We start from the raw sequence: 26,436 nt of genomic DNA on the forward strand, positions 1-26,436 counted from the left end.
TTTATTTAGAAATTTATTTTTTATTACATCTTAAATTCATTGCACTTTGACGCTATTTGTAACGTATATACTTAATTAAACTATTAAAATTCATAGCATTTTTATATTTAAACTAGTAACTTTATTAATGTTTGTAAGTGTGTAAAATATTTGTATGTCACAAAACCTTGACTAAATGAGTTTAACAAAAACTACAAGTCCTTGCATGTACCAAAAAACAATAAGATTAAAAGTTCTACTTTTTCAATTGTAAATAATTTAATATTGTGTATAGGAATATTATCATAAGCTGCTTTTTAAATTAATGTTTTCAAAAAATGTAAGATTACATTATTTAATATTTTTTAATTATTAATAATAATTTTTAATACAATTTCACATATTTAAAAAAATTTGGATTTCGATAGTAAGTAAAACATATAGAAACGTGATATTAGACCATAGTAAATCACAAAATCATCTTATGTCTCTTATAAAAGTTTTTGAAAGTATACATGCTGTAAAATATAGAAGATTAAACTTAAAAAAACCTTAAAATATCTCTGACTACTATAAGCTTATACAAATATGTGCTTTGTAGTTTTTATCAATGTTCAAAGATCTTACAAAACTTAAAATTGAGTAATTACTCCATGATGTATACAGTGGTATTTTAATTGTATACTATTGTATATACACATTTTTCTTTATTTACAAAACTTCAAATTTCGAATTTTTCTACTATAGTTTCAGCTATTTTATTAGTTTAAAGCAGGTTTTCCCAAAGTGAGCGTTATCGCCCCGCTGGGGGCGATAATTAGTATGGGGGCGAAAGGGTTGGCGTGAAACAAGTAAGGGGGCGATTTTAAAACTTTGGGCTGTCATAAAATGTTTACTTTTTCTATTGCTATTTTTCTAATTTTAGCTTGCTACTAAATATTTGACTCTGAGGTAAAACTTGAACAAATAAGTTTATTTCATAACAAAGATCATAGACAATCGGAATCCCTCTCACCACATTATAACCTGATATATATGTTATTTGGAATCATAAATGGTTTGTAAAAATATTTGTTATATTTTACTAAATTTCTAGGTAAACTGGCAACCCTGTATACTTTTACTTTTATTGGAAATATCATGAGGTGATAGTTATATCACCTCATGATATTTCTAATTGTTTTTTGAAAAATCACTAAGTTATACTAAGAAATAAAACTATTCAGGTTTCCAATTTACCTAGAACCTGGAAAAACCTAGAAAAATCTGGAATTTGTCAATTAAGGTAAAAAAAAACCTAAAAAATCTGGAGTCTTTAAAAATTTCAACATATTTAGTAGTAAAATTTCGATTTGACACAAAAAAGCTATCATATAGATAAAAATATGGATCCCTTCGAGGCAGATCATTTTAAAGTAAACGACTTACAGGAAACCTTCTCAGACTTACAAACTGTTGTGAACTTAAAGTAATTGTTTCCAAAGAACGATATGAAAGCTTTTGGACTCAACATAAAATAAGGTAAAAGTATCCAATCATTTGAGAGGAATTTAGATTGTTGTTTATAGTTTTTCCTTCTAGCTATGTTGTTGAGAAAGGTTTCAGTTCAGTTATCAACATCTTGAGCTAAAGATCTAACCTATATATTTGTAATGAAGGCTTTATTTTACTGATTAAGTATGAGATTAGAATAACTTGCAAGCAGTCATGAACCTCATCCTTTACAATATATTAAACTTCAGTAGCAGACATTATTTAATGAAAGTTTTTTTTGTTTTATTTGATCTTTTAAAATACTTCTTATTGAACCTGATTTGTATTGTATTTAAGTAGTTTTTTTTTAAATAAAGAATTTATTAAGGTATTTATTCTACAACAGGTTTGCATAATGCCTAATAAATATTAATTACGGTAAACTTTCTCTTGAGTTCGCACTTTTTACCCAAAAAAAGTGCAAATTATATTTTCTAAAATTTAACTTCAAAAAAGTCTATTATTTACTAAGTATTAATAAAACAAAAAAATAATAATATTTAATAGCTTATATAGAACTATTTTTTTAATGAATGCTTGTTTTATGTTTTTGTTGATTTTATGTTTATGCATAACGTTATTGCATATAACATATTTTAATTTATAATTTTGTAAAAAAAATGGTAATATTTTTTGAGATTGCACTTTTTCAAAGTGCGAACTCAAGCGGAAGTATACTGTATTTATTAAGTTGTTTATGTTTTAGATCTGTTAATAGTTTTATTTCGACCTGGTTAATATTGTAGTTTATATTTGTCGTTTTACATTTCACTAAAAGTTTTTATAGCATAGTGATTAAAGTATTGTTAGAAAGAAATTTATTTGACATATTTTTGTTATTACTTGTTTAATCTGTTTAAAAAAACAAATCTTGGTTACCATAAGAGTTTTTATTTCAAATTTTTTTTTTAGTTTTAAAAGAGATTTGATGTCTCTGTTTGAAATGACTTCAAATTTTTCATTTAAAAGATTCTTAAACTCAATTTTATTTTATAACTTGATTTATTATTGTTAAAAAATCTATACATTTAGTAATTTTAAACTATTAATACAACTGTTTTTTGTTTTATTTTAATTTTTAATATAATAGCAATTAGAATAAATTGTTTATTTTAATAGTTTAACACTAGCTTTTAGTTTTTCACTATTTTCTTCTGATAAATTATTATAGGCTAACAACTAGCTAATAATAAATTTAAACAGTATTAAATAAGCCATCAAAAAGACTGCTACAGTTAAAAAACAAAATTTTAACCTAATTAAGAGAATTTTTTAATCGATTATATCCTGTTCACAGAATTAACTGTAAAACTTTTGATTTTTTTTATGAATTTAAATGAAGATAAACGAAAATGTTAAAATTAAGGTTTAGATTCCAAGTCAAATATTACTTGCTAATATTCTACTACAAAACATATAGTATAAAAAGTTTAAAATTAAATTTTTAACTTTACAACTAACTTGCTTACAATATATCTTAGCATTTTTCATGTTAGATAATCAACCAGTCGGTCAAACTTCCTCAACTTAGATCAGAATTTATGTTTTAATAATTATTTTATTGTGTGTAAAATAAACTGTTCATTCTTTTGTAGTTTTTTAATATCTGGTATAGTAATTTTAGAATATGCCTATTTATAAAATAATTTAAGTATTTTGTGCGCTTAAACAAGTTACTTAGTATTAACCTTTAAATATCCGAAATTTGTTATATGAGAGATTATTATAATGTCAGGTTTAAATTAAGATTTCAGATGGATAACGAACGGTTTAGATCCAGTCAAATTTCGACCCGCTAAGTAACTTGAAAACTACTTCTGCAAAATTAACAAAATTTAGTTTTTTGATACTTAATATTTTGAAATACGCTTTCAATTTGGTTTTCCGTTCACAATAGTATTTCCTTGATCACAATAATACTAAATCATTTTATTAAAATTTTGCTCGAGTTTTTTTTATTTATCATATATGTTATTTTTTAAATTATGCAGCTCGCAATTACATTTTTTAAACGAGTTGAAACTAGAAAATATTTTTTAGTAAATATGAATTGATGACTACCAAAGTTGTCCTTCATTACCCTAAAAGTTTCATTAGTTTCAAAACAAATCATGTTTAAACAGGATCGATTACAGATTACAAAAGGCTTTTTAATAATTTAGTATGGTTATACACTTTACTGGGCTTATAAGAAAACAAATGTAACTTATTTTCTCAAGCCCTGTAAACTACTTTGAGTACAGCCTAAAAGTGCGTGCATAAGAAGTACCAGACTAAATTACATTTCGAACACAACTTTTTCGGCTCAAAAGTTTATACTCAAGAATAAAACTACTTTGTAAAATCGTGGGGGGCGATTATTTTTCTAATTTCTAAAAAGGGTGCGATTTAGAAATGAGTTTTGGAAACCCTGGTTTAAAGCATACCAATTATGAATCTAAATGATTTATAGAAGCCTTAAATTATGTTAAATATATTTGATTGTAATAAAGAATAATCTACAGGCCTCAAGCATGGTTCTTTGTTATTTTGATTTGTTTGCTATATTGAAATAAATAAAACATGAATAAGGTTCTGAACGATTTTAATGTTTTTGAATATCAATATTAAGCACAAAGAAGGGATTTGAATCAGTTATTTTCTATTTACAAAAGTGTATTTTGGTCAAAAGCATTGTGTTATATCAGTTTAAGCTATTTAAAGCATCAACTAACAGTTTAAGATACAAAATTTATTAACTACTAAGTTATACTTCGTTTATTAAATCTTACTACTTATAAATTTTTAAAAAATTAAATGAGTTGAGAAAACACTGATTTTTTAATTGCTTTAATACATAAATACTTTTAGTCATTGTATTGATTTGTTATTCAATCACTGTTTTAAACCTTTCCTAGTTAGAAAATAAGAACCAAAGTCAGAGGTTAAAATACAAAATGTACATTTATATTATTTGATAAATTTTCTATTCTTATTTAACTAGTTTTTGAATTTTATAGAAAAAAAATGTTTTAAAGCTGATTAGAGGTATAAAATCTAGATATGTGTGTCTTTTTTTAGAAAAATTTAATAATTCTATACTTTAAAAAAAAAATTAGTTTGACTTACCATTTATGCAAAATATTATATCTATTTTTGCAATTAGTTTTTAAGTATTCAAGTTTACTTAACTTCCTAAATTTAAATTTATTTGTCATTACATCATTATTAAAGATATACAAGTTCAGTTATAAGTAAGTAATTTCAGTTTGATTAAATTGATACTTATTTTGAATACTATCATCAATTTAGAATGACAAAGGTAGTTTAGTGTTATTCAGATTTTTTTGACACTAATGCTGAATTTAATGTTTAAAAAGTAACGTATCTCTAAATATCATAAAATTACTTAAATTTTTACGTATATTTTTTAAGAAAAAATTAGTAATTTTTTACAAATGAAGAAATTAACTTTAATATATTAAAAAGATAGATAATTAAGAAAAAAAAAAAATTTATAAATATTTTTATATTGTTTCATACTAAATTTGTTCCAATTTTGTTTTACTTAATAACAACTACAGTACACTAAAACACAGTATTCTAAAAATCAAAAAAAAAAATTAGGCTCAAAGTCTTCTTGAAACAATTTAATTTAAAATGCAAGCCTCATAACAACTATCTAGCAAAAAAGAGAGTTTGCAAAATAATCAGATTACAAACTTTCTAGAAGCAAAAACTAATTTTAAAGGATAAAAAAGTAAAGTACTGTAATACAGCAGACATAAATTTTTAACTAGTTGTTTCATTATTAGTAACGTAATACGGCATTACATGATGATAATTAGTACAAATTTCCATTTTTAATGGTATATTGCATTTTTTTTCAAACTTTTTAAAGAAATTTAAGTTTAACTTTTGAAAAAAAAACTTTTATGGCAGTATTTAAATAACACGTATTATAAATAGTTTGTTGTTGGAATAACTATTTTAACTAACTATTATAAATTTTATTTTGTCAAGATTTTTTAAACTAAATTTTACTTTTCAGAAAACTAAAAACTGTTTGTATGATAAAAAAGTATGTGATAATTATGAACAGTTTTATAATATAAATAGTTATTACTAAATGGATTTATTTGTGTTCGAATTTTTACTATAATTTTAAATATTTTTATTCATTAAACAAATAATAACAGCTTAATTTCTTTAATAATTTAGTTTTTAAAATTACTAATTCATAGATTAAAAGTAAATGCCAAGTTTTTACGATGAGCGTTCAAATAAATAACAGTAACGAAATTTCCAAATACAAACGTGACGAAATAGGATCTGATTTAAAAGAGTACAAGTTTGTTAAAAGTTTTTTTTGAAACAACAAAATGTGAATCAGCAATTTATGCTACATCAAAAGGAAAAAATCCAAATTTTAAAGTTTACAAGATAATAGAAAACCAGCAATCATCAATTTTAGACGGTAAACGCAAAAATTTAATGTTGTTTCATGGAACAGATGAACTAGGAGTAGAAGGAATATTAAAGGATGGTTTTAAAAATTCTGAAAAGGGAAGTTACGGGCAAGGAGTGTATATGACCGACTGTTCTTATGTTGCTTGCGACTATTCTGATGTTGAAATGGAAAATAAAAGCGATCGTTATGTTTTTGTAAACGAAGTTCTTGAGTCAGAAAATATTCAAAAAAAAGTTCACGACAGTTATAGTGATCTTGATTACAATAATAAACCCGAGTACATGTTTGAAAAACATGCGCTTAAGGGAAGTAAGCAACCAACTGAAGATGACTACAAAGAAGATGTCCAAGGAAGAGTATACAGGAATATTCCTAATGATGTGTATAGTTCGCACGATGAGTATTTAGCAGATGAAAGTCTTGTGTTACCAAGGTATCTAATTGAAGTTGAAAACAAACAATTTAAGAAGCAGTATAAGAAATAAACATTATATATTTTTTATAATGAATTTTAAAGGATATTAAACAGTTTTGTAAATAGTAAAGTCCATTTTTCTAATTTTATCTAGGATTTTGTGGTACTTTAATTTTTATAACTACTCTGAAAAGAATTTTATTTTGTTATACAAGAGTACAATTGGACTACTTTTTTAAATTATCATGTATCTTTAAAAAAGTAATTATTTAAATGATGTTTAAATGTGGAGTTTAGGTTGCATTAATAGTTTTTTAACCTACATACCTTTTAAACGTTATGTTGTATTAAAAATAAGTATATAATTTTCATTGTATAGAATAACAGCACAGAACTTAGGTTTGTATTTAATAAAAACTAAAAAATGATTTATTATCAAGATTTTAAATTCTGTTTTATTGGTATTTTCAAGTTCCTTAAAGTTTAATTAATAAGTTTTTATATACCTTATAAAATTTTATTAACTTTTTTTTGGTTTTTATAGTTTTATTTATCTAAATTTATTACCGTATAATAAATAAAGAATATAATATTTTTCTCTTAATTCTATTAAGTTTTATTTTATTTCTTAGCAGTAAAAGAATTTTTAACACAAAGTTTTCGGCTAAATATTGCGTACTTAACTGACAATGTATACCTAAGAAATGCGTACTTGAGCCGCAAGTTAGAACAAAATGAATTGTAAATTATTCTCTTTATTATCTAAACTCTAAAACTATAGTTCTTTATATTGTTACATACTTGTATGAAAAATATAAGTAAATAAGAAACAATCATTAAACTACTTTATAAAATAGTCAGTTATAACAAAAAAAAGTAGTACATCAAATAATTTTATATTATATTTTGTAGACTTTAAAAAGCAGTTTGTTAAAATATGTTTAAAGCAGTAACCTGCCAAATATGCACGCATTTTGAGTAAAGTGCAAAAATGAGTACCTATTGTCAGATCTTTGAAATTCATTTAATACTTATAATAAGCCTAATACAGATTAGTAAAAGTCGATAAAGTTTACAAATGACTTATAAAACAAAAATTTACATCAAAAATTTACAGTTTGTTTTTGTAAAAGATTATAATTTAAATGACTTCTTCATTTGTTTTGATAACCAATTAAGTACAGTTTTCTTTGATATAGCATTTAACATTATTTTAAGTTTTTGCAATTTTGTAATTTGTCTTATTATTAAGAACTATATTTTAGAATACATATTGGATCCATATGTAGATTTTGTTCTCTAATGGATCTGAGTTTAGTTTTTGTTAACATGAATATTTTTAAACTTCAAGTTGTTGTAGTTGATATTAAAACATTTTGAAACTATAGATAAAATACTACTAACATGTGTAGTGTATTTGATTGTTATATTTTAATAAAACTGAAAATTTTGAACATATTTGTACTAAAATTTACCAACCCAAAAGTTTGCATTATTTTTGTGTGAAACTTCACAAACTTTTGAATAAGTATGTTAAATTGAAACCATTCTGAAGCTATTTATGACGTATGCAACTTGTTTTTATCTGGTAGTTTTAAATTTAATTTAGTAAATTACATACCTAAACATTACGTAATTCAAAGTTAAGTATTTGTATATCACACAACTGTGACATATACACTTTAAGAAAATTGAAAGAGTAGAAACTAACATTTTAATCATATTTATGTAGTTAAATACTAGGGTCTGCATTATTAAAATGATTCGCCATTAAATAAAAAATTTGATATTATTTTTTAATAAAGTTGACCGTTTTATACAATATTTTATATTTCTGTAATTTATTAATCTGTTAATTTAAAATTTTAATTTCGCAAGCTTAATAAGAAGTTTAACTATACAAGCTGTTAAGTTTACTTCAAAAGGAGCAAAATATAATTTCATTAAATAAAACTAAACTTAAACTTGAACCGTTTAACTTAAGGTCTTATATTTAAAAACGTAAATATAGTATTGAAAAGGTGTTTATCAACTTTAAAAACTTGTTTTTGATACAGCAGAACTACTTCTTACATACTAACAACTAGTATTTTGCAATATACAAAGTTTATAAAGTTAAGGAATATTTGTACTCTAAAGTTGTTTATAGCGTGTGTTGTTTTTTATTATTATTAATAGTTAAATAGCTAATTTTCTTATTAGTTAATTTTATATACTTCAAAAAGTAAAATAACAACATTACAAAGAAAACCATAACAATATAACTATTAAAAGTCACAACATTGTGATTAATTATGTTATAGACCAAAGAAAATCATATATAATTAAGCAATCAAATATTTTTACTAATTATAATTACAACACTAAAAACCAGGGGTCGGCAGGCAGTTGGTGCTCGCGAGCCAAATTTTAAATTTTCAAAGTCTTCGTGGGCCACAGTTTTAGTTTTAGTGATATTTGAATAATCTTTTGGCTTTAGTTTTGGTCACACCGGAGATAGTTTTACTTTTGATCACTTAATTACTTTAAATGACTTTTAGCTATAAATATGCTGCCTATTTAATATATTAATAAGTCAAGGAACATAAGTTTACAAAGTCTTAAGATATAGAGAGGTGAGTTAGCTATTAAAAACATAGTGAAAAAAAATACAATAAACCTAATTTGTACAATTTAAAAAAAAAATGTTCTACTTTTTGAAATTTTAAGAATTCTAAAATGCGTAACTAAACGAGAGCGCGTAACGTCACGAGTGCGTAAATATGTGAGAAGTTAATGTACTTCATAAATTGCATAAGTGTACAAATATTTTAAATATTTAAAAAAGTTATTATTGAAAAAATTTATATTAAAAATTTAGTATATACTTTGTATTTGGGTCAAAAGGCATAAGTAGTTATGGTGCCATAATTCGAAACTTACACTAGATATTCTGGAGTTAATAACAGATAGCTAAATTTTATTTTTAAAACAAAGAAGGTCTTAAGCGCATTTAAGGGTAGTTTAAAAGTTTATAACTGATATATTCGGGAAGTTTTAAAAACTTGGGGCCATAAACTGTAAAAGGGGTAGCCACAAGGTTATAATTTAAAACTTATACTAGAAATTCTTGAAACTATGATGAAGAGAAAAAAAGGTCTTAAGCGTGATTAAAATAAGTGGGTTATGGCTCTTTTTATTTCTGTAGGGGACCTTGTGAAAAATTTTAGGGAAACCCTGGTTTAAACAAGTTTTGTTTTTACTTCATTGCTAGAAAAGAAAAATAATTCTAGACCTTGTTATTTTTTTTATAATTTACAGTAAAACATACTAGAAGAACAAGATAGACCATTTAAAACATTGTATATAACGTTCAAGAAGATCATTAGAAATAATTTCTCAATTAATTATATCTTATTTTTTCTACAAAAAGTAAATTCAAAAAGTAGTTTACTTCAATATCAAAAAAAAACGATTAAACTTCTGCCAATATTATTTTTATTAAATAATTGTAGTTACGGTTTTGTATTGTATTTTGTACATACTATACTATACATTGCTATCATAATTAGTTGCTTACTACATTAAATGGAAAATTCATAACTATATTACATTAGCCACAGTTTTGTGACTTATAAAATTCACATTAACATTGAAACTATTAAGTTGATGAACTAACTGATATAAATACAAAAGTTATGGATTTTTTCACGAAATAAACGACATACGTAATGAATAGCTTTAAAGAAGTTTACATATATCGTAAATTTAATAAATTTGTAAAAATTGCGCGCAAAAATGAAGCAATTTTGGTATTGCTAAATATAAATTTCATCTGTTTAGCTTGTTAAAATCAAAGCCATATCTTTTTTGTTAATTTTTTAATTCTGTTCGCTAAATTTAACAGGTTTGTTTGGAATAAATATAAAACTAACGTTTCTGGTTATTTTAGTTTTTTGTCTGCACTCTTTACCTGAGATCTTGTTAATTATAATTTTAGTTATGTTGAAAAGAAATTGGGTTTTAAAGTTGAACAAAGTTTTTGAAATCCAGTTTTTTCAATAGAAAGTCAAATGCAGTTTTTAATTTAAATAAAGCTTTAAGAATGAGAATGTTTTGTAAAAATTGCAACTTTGAAAAACTTTATTTGATAAAAAACGTAGTTCAGGGGTCGGCAGGCAGTTGGTGGTCGCGGGCCAAATTTCAAGTTTACGAAGTCCTCGCGGGCCGCAGTTTTAGTTTTGGTGATATTTGAATAATCTTTTGGTTTTAGTTTTAGTCACACGAGAGAAAAGTTTTACTTTTATTCATCTTATCATTTTAAATGACTTTTAGTTATACATATAATGCTTATTTTAATAAACATTTATTAGAATAAAATTTACATTGACTAATATACTTAAGTGTTAATAACTATGTACTTTCATAAGCATTAATAAGTTAAACTTAATACTTTTGTAACTTTATTAACAACCTAACTCTTTATAAAAAACAAATTTGAAAGACAATTTATGGGTTACTTTTATATATTTATTATACTATTAACCCCTTTTTTCATATTTCTAAGAATATTTACTTCAAAAAAATGTTTTTGCGTGTTAAATAGTTTACATTTATTAAAAAATTTAGTAATTAGTTAACTAAATAAAATTAATACCTATTTGTATTCCAGAAAGCTACAACAAATTCTTTAACATAATTAATTCTCGAATACTTAAATAAAATATCTTATTAGTAACTAGTCTTTTACATAGTTGCCACTTAAAAAGCAAAAATGTCTGAGTTGTACCAAACGAGCCTAAGTTTATTAAAAGTTGAAAAAACTAATAAATCGTTGTTAATTAAGCTTAAATACCTAGTAAAAATATCATCATCATCAAAAAGTACACATAGTGTAAGAAAACAAGAAAAAACTACAATTAGTAAACTACACTACAATCAAAAAAACTATTCTGGAAATTAAAAGATTTCTTTAAAGTGTTTGAAATAAAAGTTTCACACAAACCTAAGTTTTTAAGCTTTTAAAATAGCCTGTTTGTGTAGCAACCCAGTTAAAACAAAGTTCACAGCATAAAGAAATAACGAAAGTTATTAACAGTAAATAAATTACATGCCAAAAAAACTTACAAGTCAGCTGGAATTGACAATTAAGTTTCTTAAGCAATTTTTACAAAAGTATTAAACTTTATTGAGTCATTAGCGAAATAGAAAAACTTGTTTTTTATTAAGCATTATAGCAATTCTTTATCTGCAATAAGAATATTGCATTTAAAAATATTAATTGCAATATATAAGACGAGCTACAAAAATAAAAAAAAGTTAGTTAGAAGTTATTGCAAGAAACGATAAAAAAACAAATCACCAAAGTCAGTTCCAACAAAGCACATGATTATCTTTAGTAACTACAGAATTATCAGAAAAAAACTGTTAAGGAAAGTTATAAAGTAGCAAAATATATTATTTAAAATGAGATACCGTTTATAATTGAAAACTTTTTTAAAGAATTTATGTTGGTAGTAATGAAAAACTTTTGTTTATTTCTTCAATGACAACAAAAGGTCGTATTTAGGAAATGCATTAAGGTTATAAAGTCGCATAAATCAAATTAAGACTTTAATCAATATGGAGAACACTGATAGAAAAACTATTGCTCATCTGAGAATTTTTATTAGAGATGTTTTACTAACTTTGACATTTTAGTAGAATTTCTTGGTTTAGTTCCAACACGAAGCACAACAATCGGTGAAATTTTACAAGTAAAGCTGCAATGCACCAATACAAAGGTTTTAGAAGTACAATTCCTTCTTTTTATTTTAGTATAAAGTTAATTAAAGTTTATAATGTGTTTTAAAAATATATCAATATTAAAAAACACTGTTAAGCTACTTAAGTATATTTTTTAATAAAGAAATGTTTATTTGCTAAATTTTTTGTGTCAAATCGAAATTTCATTACTTTACATTGAAAAATTGTTTGAAATTCCAGGTTTATTCAAAAAATCTCAAATTCAAGTTTTTTTCCAGAACTTTTAAGCTTTAATTTTCAAGTTCAAAGCTTTTCCGGAATTCAAGTTTTATTGGCAACACTGATTGTTCACACTTATATGTACACAACAATATAAATAATATATTGAATTATATCAGCTGTAAGACTTAAAATTTAACAGGTATTATAACTTAAACTAACACTGTGGATTGAGCAAAACATACATCATAAGTTTAATTTGCCACTTTTTCAAGCAAAAAGCCAGCCTAAGTCAACAAAAACATTTATGATATTTTTGTATACAAAAAACAGTTCTAGCCAAAAACTTATAAAATGACTTATTTGGCTTGAGATTTGAAGTCTACAAATAGCGATAGTCTAAGTGTGTGTCAATGTTTAGTTGTTTATCAGCTTGAATTTGAACTACTTTGATTAACAGTGTACAACCATGATAAATTTATCATCCCTAAGTCTAGGTAAGTCCGAAAATCAGCAAATGTGTGTATTGATATGCAAGGCATAAAAGTTAACTTAGTTTTACAAAAACAATGTTTGAAAAATGAAAATGTATACCTAACAAAAACTATATTAATTTATATCATATATACTGTTTTAAATATGACTGTATAAATTTGGATTATACATGTAGAAACAACAATGTTAGATAAATATGCACAAACTAAACTTAGACTAACTAAAGCATCAAATAAAAAATGGTTTAAAATATGAGCATCTTTTTAAGTTGGTGTGCATATAAATTAATTTAAGTGCAAAGAAAACTTCTAAAAAACTAAAATGTGTCAAAAGCAAAATTGAAAAACCTTATTTCTTATTACTATGTTATTTTAAATGTTTTTACACTAAAATATAACATTTACAAATTAAAAAATCTATAAAAGAAACTTAGGTACAAAAAATAGTGAAAAAGAATATCTAAGCTATAAAGAAATGACACTTTAGTTAATTACTGTGAATTACTTTTGTACAAAAAAAGGAAAACAATTGCATTTAGTTTATTTAATTAATAGATATTTTAAAACTAACTTATTAAGTTCAAGCACTCTTTACACTCTTTTTTCAGATAATTACTTGCTGTTGTAAAAAAGAAGTTATTATGAAACTCAGAAAAATATCCTGTTAAAATGCTAATTTGTCTTTTTCACATTTTTAAACTAAAGCAGTAATTTCTTCTAATTATTTTTAAATATTATACAGACTTAAAACCAAACTAATCAAATTAAATCGAGTTACCGAAAAAAATTTAACTTGAAACATATTTTTGCTCAGCGGGCCACATTTACATGCTCGCGGGCCACAAAATTTTCTTTCGCGGGCCGCATTCCATTCAAAAAAATAACGTGCTCGCGGGCCGCAGATTTACCCTTCGCGGGCCGCAATTGGCCCTCGGGCCGCAGTTTGCCGACCCCTGACGTAGTTGATAATTATTTTTTCAAAAATTAAACCACTATGTAAATAGTACCACATTTATAAACTATATTCCAACTTAAATAAGGAATTAAGTCAAAAGACTACTACTTATTAGTTTTTAGTTAATTAATAGATTTTTTTAATTATTAGTAATTAGATTAATTTTTTTTTTGTGGTGAAGCAGTAGTTGTTTTTTTAAGGATGTTTTAACCTTAACCACATTTTAAAAAACTAAAAAAACTTCAGTTTGCTTTCACTGAAAATTTTTTTTTTAAACCTTCCGTTTAAGCTTTTCTTTTTTTAGTTACCACAATACTAAAACAAAAGCTCTATATCTTATAAAATTTTTGTGAAATATAAACAAAATAGATCAAGATAAACCTGTTTAGAAACATTAAATAAAACTATAAGTATATAGAGTATATATAATGTTTTGATTAATAATACGATTTATTATGCGAAAGTAGTAATTTTAAAAGTAGTAGGCTTCATTATGGCTAAAACAGGTAATAAGGTTACAACGAGTTAAATAAACGTTTACTATAGTTGTGTTAACAAATTTTTGTTAGAACTTTCCAAATTTTAGCGCATTTAACTGTAATTTCTTGGAACTTAGTAAACTGCAACTAAAAAATGCGACTAAAAATTTAAGTTTTAATGCAAACAGTGATGTCATTAATTTTTACTCGCATTAAGTAGATTCACAGCCTAGTTTATAAACAAAATATATTTTCAAAAGATTTATCTAAACACCTAATGTAGTATTTGTTTAATTTTAACGCAGTTTCAAAAACTGTAGACAATAATTTAAGATTTAGTTACTCAAACAATAGAAAAATGAATAACTTATTAAAAGGTTAGAGCTTTAAGAATACTTTCAAATTCATTTTAAAAATATAATTGTAACTAAATACATACAAGTAAACAAACTGTTGACAATAGGTTTAAAGTAGATACTTTGAAATCAATTTATCAGAATTTATTATGTAACTTATTATCGCATTAGCATTTTTTTAGACAAAAAAAGTTAAAAGTTAATAAAAAGTGTAAATTAGCTCAAAGTATGTAAGTTATTTTTTAAAGTAAGAATATTTATAAAATACTGTATATCAAAATTTGATTAGTTTTCAATTTGCATTATATTGCCTATTTATCTTAAAGTAAAGCAATGATAACAAAAAAAATTATCTAAATTTAATTAAAAATATTCGAAAAATAACCCTCACAAACTACTGTCGCAAATCTTATAAAAACAATAATAAGTAAATAGAACCAAATATTACATAATTTCCACCCCATGTTCTACTTTTAACTCATGTGACGTCATTACAAAATATTCACAGCAAAAACAGTTTGTTATATAAATCAATCTTTATAAATGTTGTATTTGAAAAAAAAAAAATTAACATATTAAGATTATTTAAATAAACTCATATGAAGCATCGCAACTCAGAATGAAAACGAAGGATTATTTTAGTCAAATTAATTTTGCAATATCTAAGATTTTAAATGTTAGTAATACTATCTTTTTTAAAACAGCTGAAAAATCTTTCATTAGCAATATTAAAATGCAAAAACTGTTTTTTATCTATATCTGATTTATTTCTTATTTATTACTTGAAAAATTACATAAAAGCTATTTAATTTCTAATATATCTGAAAAACTAAAACAACATTAACTTGAGTTAAACAGTTCACGTTTATTATTTTTAACGTTATTTTTATTTCGAATAAACTAATACTTATAAAATCTTTTCTTTAAAAGATGCTACTTTGCAAATAGCAAAAGTGTGTGATCTTTTATGTTAGAATATAAAAGTTTAATTAATAAAGTTTAAATATTTTCAAATTAAACACCTATGAGCTTTTAAATGAAGTCATAATATTTTTAAGTTTTTAAAATTTAAGTTATTAATTTTTACTTGTTAAACTATGTTAGTCAGTGTCTACCAAAGCATTTAATGTTTTATATACAAATCTTTTATAAGCGATAACTGAATAAATTAAAAAAGTTTGCAACTACAATAACATTCAGAATTTTAACGGATTTAACAATCTTCGGAATTAAAAAAATTAACACTTATAATAAAATTTCTGCCAATAAAGTGTTTTTATCAAATACTAATTAAGTAATAATATAACCTAAATTTCTTAGATATGTAAATATTTATAAACAACTAACGTAGAACTTTTTAGCTTACATAGTAAATTATGTTGTTACTCAATGTATCAGGCAAGTTTAATTTAATAAATTATTATTGTTGAGTTATAATAAACAGCCTGTGACGTTTTGTGACATATGTCAGTCAAACAGACGTCTTGCAACGTGTAAAGTTTTGTTGTTATACTCAGAAATCTAGTTTATTTTGCATTCTAGTTAAATATTTACAACATGCTTAATTTTGTAGTTTTAGGTGTAACGAGAAAATTGCTTAATAATTCTGCTTAATAATAATATTATACTAAACAAAAATTATGGAGTTTTTTTAATTAAATACTGCATAATAAAAGACAAACGAAATTAATTTTTTCTGCAAACTTTAAGAGCAGCAATTACTATGCGCACAATTTCTTATCAAACATAACGAGTTTAATTAGAAGTATTATGTGACGTACCCTAAAAAAATTAGAATAGTTAAACTTTAACAAATAAAAACAATTGTAGTATAATTCAGTCATACAATTTTAAGTTCATAATTTGTAAGCTGTTCCGTTACAGCTATAAGGACAACTAAAATAAATAAAATAACTGTGAACATACTAACATTTTTGAATAATAAAACTTTTTTAATAACCAAAATAAGTTTAAGATTGGATTTTTTACTGATGTCGTAAAGGTCTAATGCTGTTGTAATTTATTGTTCAAAAGGATCTAGAAAACAAAGTTACGTTTAAAACTTATAGTCTTGTATATTAAAAGTTGCAGTAAAAAATACAAATGTAAACATTTCAGAATAATTATTAAAGAAGTTTTTGTTTATCGTTAAAGCATTTATTAATAGTTAAATTTATATATCAAACTTAAGCTTAGAAAGTTCAAAATAGTATTCAATAACGTTTATAGCAAACAATAACTCTTACTTCTAATATTTTATCAACATACTTTCAATTTTCAACTTAATAAAACAATCACTAAATAAAATTCTTATAACAAAAAAATTAGAAAAATTAGTTATTTTTATAGTAACTGTGATTAATTTTAACCAATCATTAAAATAAAGTTTATCATGTTAACGACTATCAACATGTATTAAATAAAATGTATTACAAACTTTGTTTATATGAAATACTAGTAGTTTTGCAAATTGTTTAATATCTAATTTTTTTTTAATTCAATTCTCAACTGCTTACCTTTTTTTATTGTCGTATCAGATTTTAACAAAAAAAATTAAATTATAGAAACATGATTGATATTCGTTTTAATTTAATCAGTTGTAAAAAAGTCAAAATCTTTTTTGATTAAAACTGTTTGTTATAGAAAAACATAAAAACATTATAAAAAGTTAATTTAGTTTTTAGGGTCTTCAAACTTCTAAAAGTATAAAAAAATGTTGAATAGTAAAAGTTTTAAGTTTTTAAAAGAAAATAAAATAATTTGTGTTTATTAAAACTCTATCGATACCTATAAAGAAAAAAAATATCGTAATGTTTACAAATTAAGTTTGATTGTGTAAAAAGTTTTTTATTCTGAAGTATAAAATGCGTTTAAAGAGTTAGTTATTGAATAGAAAAGCTATTTACAGAATAAAAAAAACAATTTAGATATAGTTCCTTGATATTTTTCTAGGATTTTGAAAAGTAAAGATAACATTCATGGAGTTTGCAAGTATGTTGGTATTAATATGACTAACATATATGACATACAAACTGCTTTAAGTTGTCACAATGGTTGCATTAGTTATTGTGTAAAGTAAATGATTCAACAATTTAATCACAGAAAAATAAAATTATAAATTGATTTAACAATGTTAAAAAAATATTGGTTTAGCCTAAAAAGTTAAAAAAAATGGTTTTAGTCAAAGTTTTTGTGCCATCTTATTTAAAAAAAAATTTACTACATATTCATTATAAATATCAAAACAATAACAAATTTAAACAGCCATTCTTAATATTAAAAAGTTTTAAAAGTCACAACTTAGTGACCGATAAATTGTTTTTTTAATAAAGGCTGGTTCATATTCAATTCAATAGTTTATGTATAAAACTCTAAAAAATATAATTTTAGAATATACTACATTACGTCACAAATAAGTTCAAAATTAAATGTTTAAAAAAAAATGTTTTTTTTCTGCTTAATATTAGTATAAAAGTGTAAAAAACTGTTTTGATTTTTTTTGTTTAGTTTGTCACATGAATTTTTCGTTTCTATACTTTTTTATTATTTTTAAATTCAAATATTAACCTAAACATATTTTCAAACAAATTCAAAACTTATCTTAATAATTATTTTACTTTTAGTGTAGAATATTTGCTATACCATTGTTTTTTTACTTACTTTAAACTGTACACATAAAATTTTTGTTTTTATTTAATCGTGTGTATAAACTTGTACGTAAAAATAAAATTCTTCAGATCCTAAGTCTAAATTGAAACTATTATTAAATGCATTTGTTTTCATCGTCTAATTTTTTATAAAGGCTTAAACGTTATAAATATGTATGTAAAAGTTTATTTGAAAAAAAGCGTAAAAAATAGTAATTAAGACATCACTTGATTATAGCATTAAAAATTTTACTGACTTGATATTTCAAGGAACGTTTTTGTTTTTGAAGCAAAATTGTTATTATAGATATATTAAAACTAGTTGTAGATTTTTAAGCAAAACTATTGTGGGTTTCTTTTAGAGTACAACTTCCAAAATAATTAATTACGATTAAGAAAAAAAAATCCGGTAGAGAATAAAAACTGTGCTGGAAGGAAAGATTTAAATTTAATACTTCATGATAATTTAATGAAATGTTAAATGTTAAATGTTAATGTTAATTTAAAGAAATACGTTTTAATAGTGTTTTTCAAAATAAATTATGTTTTTTTTTTTAATTCATGCTTTTAAAATGAAGTAAAAAAGTAATCAACAAATGGTTTTGCGACAAGAAGTTTTAAGTTTGAACAATAAACACTCATTTTATTTCGTAAATTTTACATAATAATGAACTTTAAAATGGGATATTTCGTTTGTTTTTTAAAAAGCATACTTTTCTTGGTAACCTGGTATCTTACTGATTAAAATTTTAACAAACTGTTTAAAACAGCTAAACATATATTATTATTAATTTCTGAGAAGGTTGTATTAGTTTAGTCTAACTTTACCTACTTGTAAAAACGCTCTTTTTTAGGTTTTTATATTTCAATGATATTAAACTGTTTTATAAATATAATTTAGAAAAGTTAGACCAACAGTTGTTAAAAAGTAAATTACATACTTAAAATTATGTTACTTTTAAAAGAAAATTAACTTTTAAACTTTAGTAACGATTTTTATACACTAGTAAAATACATTATAAATTTGTAAAACAACTAAACATTTATATTAAACTTATAAAGTTATATATTTAAATGTTTTTATTGAGAGTTTAAACAAACTTTATTGTGAACCATGCTTTCTTTTTCTTAGTAAAGATAAAAATTATTCATGAATATTTTATTAAGTTGTATATGGTTTATATTAAAGTATAAAGTACTTAAAAATTGTAAAAACGTTTTAAATTTATTAATACAAAATTTACCCTAAAAACAATAATTTGTTTATATTTTATCATAAGTTAAAAAATTTTACAACTAAAAAGCTATCGGTATATCAATCTTAAATAAAAGTTAATAAAAGAGCAAAAGCTGTAAAAATGAAGCCATTTTAATTTTTACATAAGAGAATCAAATTATTTTTAGTTATACTGTGAAATTAGTCTAAGGTCTATTAGAAGTAAAAATGGAGAAGCATAATATTCCTTAATTTTTTTTTAAGTTCAATTACTAATATTTTTGCTGTACTGTAAAGATATAAAGTAATAAAGAACTTTATATCCACAAAATTACGTTATTATTTTTGAACTAAAGTTGTTATTGCAGCTTTAAGCATTATATTTTTTATGACAGTCTTAGACAAAAGCAATACATTTTTATAGTGTTTTTCAACTAAAATAAAGTTTAATAAAACCGCAAAATTTTAGAAACAAGTACAAACAAACCAAATTTTTTTGGAAAGAAAAGTTCAAACTTGAGCATCAAACACCTTCTTGTTTCGTAAAATGCGTTGTAACATAATAATTACTTTGGAAATGAGACATTTTTTGATTTTAGTTAATTAGTAAAAGCAAATTAAAACGTTAAAATAAGCTTAAATACATCACTTTATTTTTGATTTTATAGAAAATATACATAAAATTATATCTTATATGTTATTTATATTACTTGTTAAGTTTTTTTCTAAATATTAAATCCCTTTCAATGTAAAATTTATTTGACCACAACTTAAAACTCTCTTTATCATTGTCTACTAAAAGCAGATTAAACAATTTTTTTTTAACAAAAACCACTTTTTAAAATTTTAAACATATGTCTGCTAATTTTAATTTTTATACATAAAACAAGTCTTTTTCACAACACAAATATATTTCAACAATTTTCTTCAGTGTGATTACAATTGTAACAAGGTAAAACAAATTTTAAACTTATATAGCCTTTTTAATTATATGAGAAATTATCAATCAATTAGTAAAAAAAAACCCTAAACTATAACAAAAAATTAAAAACAACAAGGAAAACATAATTAACTGTAACATTTAAAACAAAACAAAATTAGTCTAATTTAAACAAGGATAAAGAGTAATCAAACTCTCTTTGTTTGCATAATTCTGGCTTGTCCAAGTGAATATAAATAGCTTCTATTTTAATTAAATCAAAAATGTTCGTGCAACTTCTTAAAACTTTGAACTTTGTCTCACTGTAATTATTACCACGTTTAGGATTTTTTACTAAGTGCTCTGAAATTGATGATCTTTTTGTTGCGTTTAAGGTTGCAATACTCATTTTCTTCGGTTGATTTTTGATATGGTCTTTCACGCACTTAGGTACGTGCTCTTTTATTCTTGTTTCTAAATGCCTAGATGTTTGTCCTATATAGCTGTTTGCGCAACAGCATTTATACGTGTATACCACGCAACTTTTGTGCTTGTAGGATATTAGATCTTTACCTCTAGGATTTAGGATAACAGTAGATGTAAAAATTATGCTTCTAAACCAAGAGTAATTTTTACATCTACTGCTATCCTAAATCCTAGAGGTAAAGATCTAATATCCTACAAGCACAAAAGTTGCGTGGTATACACGTATAAATGCTGTTGCGCAAACAGCTATATAGGACAAACATCTAGGCATTTAGAAACAAGAATAAAAGAGCACGTACCTAAGTGCGTGAAAGACCATATCAAAAATCAACCGAAGAAAATGAGTATTGCAACCTTAAACGCAACAAAAAGATCATCAATTTCAGAGCACTTAGTAAAAAATCCTAAATGTGGTAATAATTACAGTGAGACAAAGTTCAAAGTTTTAAGAAGTTGCACGAACATTTTTGATTTAATTAAAATAGAAGCTATTTATATTCACTTGGACAAGCCAGAATTATGCAAACAAAGAGAGTTTGATTACTCTTTATCCTTGTTTAAATTAGACTAATTTTGTTTTGTTTTAAATGTTACAGTTAATTATGTTTTCCTTGTTGTTTTTAATTTTTTGTTATAGTTTAGGGTTTTTTTTTACTAATTGATTGATAATTTCTCATATAATTAAAAAGGCTATATAAGTTTAAAATTTGTTTTACCTTGTTACAATTGTAATCACACTGAAGAAAATTGTTGAAATATATTTGTGTTGTGAAAAAGACTTGTTTTATGTATAAAAACCACTTTATTTAAGTTTTAAAACAGCTTAAAATGGCTAAAATATTAAACCTTTATAATCTATAGCTTTAGTATTAGTTTAAATAATTAGCTATCTAGCTTAAAGCTTTATAATCGTAATTTTCTAATAAAATATCTATTAAATGCAACGTTTTAGTATTTAAAAAAATATAACACATAAAAAAGTTGAAACAATTTTTACAAGCAGTATGTATGGTTATTGAAATATATGTTTTATTAATACTTTGTTAATAACATATCAATAATTTATCAAAAGTTGTCGCAATTGTGTTTGTTGCCTGTAAACAAAACAAAAGAAAAATGTTAAATAAGTTCGCAGAATTTTTTATTCACTTTATGACGTCATTAGCGTTTAACCATAACAACAAGCTTCAAACATATTTATATATTTAAATATATACAAAATGATTTTAATAATGTTATCGTCATTGTGTGTGTTAATGTTTTTAATTTTTGAACGGCTTTTAGAAGCTGTTAACTAATTTATTAACAACAAACAACTACAGAGTTTAACTAGTTATAAAAAAATTTCTGTCGCAAAAAATCTTTTATCAATTAGCTTCTTTAGAGTATACCAAAACGATAATTATTGGTAATAAATAATTTAGCACCTTTTATTTTAAGAAATTATCAGAACTCATAACACACTTATTGAAGGATAAAACATATATAAAAACTTCCACAACTCTAGATGACATAAGACCGAGCTCCACCAAAATTTCAGATGACATGAGACCAAGAAACCACAACAATTTTATATTACTTGAAGTACCATCACAATTTCAGATGACATGAAGTACCACCATAATTTCATTGGGCTTAAAACCAAAATACCACCACAATTTCAGATTACATGAGACCAAGAAAAGACCACAATTTATGATGACATGAGGGCGAAAAACCAAAAAAATTCCAGATGACATGAGACAAAGAAACCACCAAAATTCTATATGCCATAAGACTAAGAAACCATCACTACTCCAAATGACATACGACCGAAAAACCAACCAAAATTCAAGATGATATGAAGACCAAAGCACCATAACCGGACTATCATCATTGCTTCGTATACTAAATTAAGAAACTTATTTAAGTTTATAGTACATTTAATATAATCCATGTTAAAAAAAGCTGAAAAGGAACAATATTTAGGTTTTTTAGTACTTCTATTGGAATTTACAGTTGAATTATAACTTATACAAAGTTCAATCCACGAAGCAATTAAAACATTTTTATAAATTTTTAATCAGACTGTTACCTATATGAAACGTGCTTCTTTTAAATAAAACGGGTGTTAAAAAATATTTTTTTAGCAGAATGCAACTTTAAAATCACTTCAAACTTAATCAAGTTTTATAATATACTTTTGTAATCAAGTATTGGCTTATATTTATATGTATACAAAGTTTAACTTAATTCGACTTTCAAAAATAAAAATTAAAGTTTTTCATCTATGTCTGAATGACAAAAAGAGAGAAAAACAACAAAAATAATGATTTTGTTTTCAATTCTTATTCAGTATCAGAAGTTTAAGTGACATATTTTTAAAATATCTTCACTTCAAAAATTTTATAATAAATATTGAATTCAAGTTTTAAAAGTTGTTTCTAATGAAATTTAGTTCACTTTAAGTAAACATGTGCATCTTTAAATTTAATGTTATTATAGTTGATATTAAAACAGTTAAAAACTTAAGATAAAACACTAAGAACATATATAGTGTATTTGATAGGCTTAACTTAATTTTGAAACAGAAAATTTTTGCACATTTTTGTACTGATTTTGCAAAATAGAATAAAAATTGTAAAATATACTTTTAAAAGTTCACATGTTTTCAAAGTAGTAATTTTTATGAAAACCTTAATATGTATTTATTTTTGTTTTCGTTTTTTAAACTTAAAACTTAGCACTTAACATAATTTATTTTTCTATTATCACAGATAACTTAGTGTCACAGGCATAAATAAGGTATATTTGCAAACAGTCTCTTTTAAAATGCAGATAAAGAATTGCATAGGCAAACTTTAATGTCTGGTTAAAATTTACTTTTAGTTAAAAAGTACTTTTATTTAATAATATTTAACTTTATCTAAAGTACTATTCTTATGCGCAGATTTGCAATTAAAAATAAAAATGGTTTTCAAAAATCGGTTTATTGGCATTCTCAAGCTTATTCTGATAAAGCACAGCAATTTCTCTAACGGTTTTTCTTAATATTTTGCAGTTTATAAATTTTAAAATATTGAAAATCCGAAGCTGTTCATGACGTTTGTATTTTATTTTATTTAAGAGATACTTAAATATTTTATTTTTATTATTAAATTTGTTAAATATTAGCACTGAAAGTATTTAAATTATTTTAATGTCACAAATCTGTGATTAAATCAATGTTTGAATATTTTGAAGGTGGATGTTGTATTTGAAATCGTAAATTATTTAATACATGCTTTAGCTTTATTAAAATAAACTGTTTCTAAAATTTACAAAATATAACATATATTATTTTTATTTGTAAAAACATATTTTACGTCTATTATTTAATACCTGCACCCATAAATTCCTTTCAAAACCATGATTAGAATAAAACTGAAAAAACAAAAAATAAAAAACAAGTAAAAAGAATTATATTTGTAAATTAATTAGTTATAAAGCTAAAACATGGTATTTCTTATCACTTGTTTAAATACTTTTCGAAGGTCTTTTTAGAAGAACTAAGTTTTGTTTAAAAAGATGCTTAAAATAATACAATTTAATGAATTATATATCAAATATTAGTAAAATATGGAATAAATACACGGCTAGAAAAATACAAACCAAAACAAAACCTTTTCTAGATTTACTTATAAATTCATAATTAATAAAAAAATTGTAAGTTTCGAGATAAAAAAAAATGTACATTTTCATCGGTGCTCAAAATATTAAAACTAAATGTTTATTAATTAAAGTTAGTGAATTATTGAGTAACAAAAACAACGGCTTGAAAACTACAAACCAAAACAAAACATCTTCCAAATTAAGAACTAAATAATTAATTAAGTATTTCTTAGTTTATAAAAAACTGTAGACTTGGAGTCACATAAACTAAAAGTATAGTATATTTTCTTTAACCCTTTAATTTTTTTTTAATTTTTAAGCTATAATTTTTTTTTGAGAGCTGAACTTGAAACAAACAAAAGGAATTTATAAGTTTAGTTTAACAACTGTATTACCTTTAAAAACACAAAAAAATAGCTAAAAAATTTAAACAAAAATCACTTATTTTCAAAAAAGTTTTTTAATTAATTTCGTTTAGCGCATCCTCACAATAGTATTGCTAAAAACCATTTATGTTATAGTGTAATTTTAATTATATACAATGAATTTGAAAAGTTTATCTAAAAACAGTTACGTCATAAAGTATAAAAGTCTGGATAAAAAGTTTAAATTAGAGTTGAGTTATACTAAGCAAATTGTCTTATAAATTACTTTAAACTAGCTTAGTACAACTCATTTCTAATTTAAACTTTCGAAACAGACTTTTATATTTTATGACGTAACTATTTTTAGCTAGACTTTTTAAATTCATTGTATATAATTGTAATTACACTATAATATTAAAACTTTTGAGCAATACTATTCTGAGGATACGCTAAAAGAAATCCACTTATATTTTTTTTTTGAAAATAAGTGACTTTTGTTTAAATTTTTTTAGTTAAAACCAGTACCAAAACCAAACTATACAAAAAAAAAAGAATATCATACTAACTTATGTCAACTATTTAAGTAAAATGATAAAGAATGAATTAGATATAACTTAAATAAGTTTAAAGCGTTTATAACATTATAGTACCATAAAAAGAATTTAAACAATGATTTAAACGTTTACAATCTTAAAAAGAAAGTTTTTGCAAGTAAAATCGACATTTGTGTTACAAAATGCCTATTTTTTAAATTGCGTTAGAATTGTTACGCTTAAAATTTATTAACAAAAAACATTTATAAACTTACATTGGCTAACAGGCCTTACTTGGATAAAGACTCTAACTTTGCAACCTGTTTTACGTGAATTGTTATACGAATTTTGTTTTCTGATTAGTAAGATTTTGAATAAGTTAATAGAAATAAGTAGTTCTACATATATTTTCAATAAAGAATGAAAAATTTAATTATTTTTAGCGCCTCTTTTAAGTAGTACATACACGAATAAAACAGTTATTTTGAAACTTAAACATTTTAGTACTTAAGTTTTAACTAGAACTTAATAGCAATTTAATTTGAAATAAATTACAAACTAAAGTTGTAATGAAAAAAATAAATTGGAAAACTTTGATAAAAGTGTGTAACTATTTTATATTCATAATAATAAAAATGCATATAGCTTGTTTAGGAAAGCAATACAATATTTAATCAAAAAAAAAATTAATAAAATTAAAACAATTGTTGCCAATTTTTCTTTATTTAATGTAAATCAAGTCTAATTTTAGTATCTAAGTAACTTTACGGAAAATATATTTTTAAATCTTAAGAATGCAAATATATTAAAATTCCAAAAAAAAACACATTTAAAAGTATTAGTATAAAAAGCGTAAAATATTGTACTGTTTTATTAAAGTTAAAGCCTAATACTGAAAAATAAATTTTAGGCAATTTTTTAATCTTTAAATTATAAAATTGAAAATTTATATCACTTTAAAGTTTTACTCTGCTAGTTTTGATGCCCTTCTACTTGAATAGAATACTCAATATTATCAAGAAACTTAAAAAAACAT

The sequence above is a fragment of the Thalia democratica genome, chromosome 1, assembly GCF_965202585.1.
Source record: "Thalia democratica chromosome 1, ktThaDemo2.hap1.1, whole genome shotgun sequence".
In the NCBI taxonomy this organism is placed as follows: Eukaryota; Metazoa; Chordata; class Thaliacea; order Salpida; family Salpidae; genus Thalia; species Thalia democratica.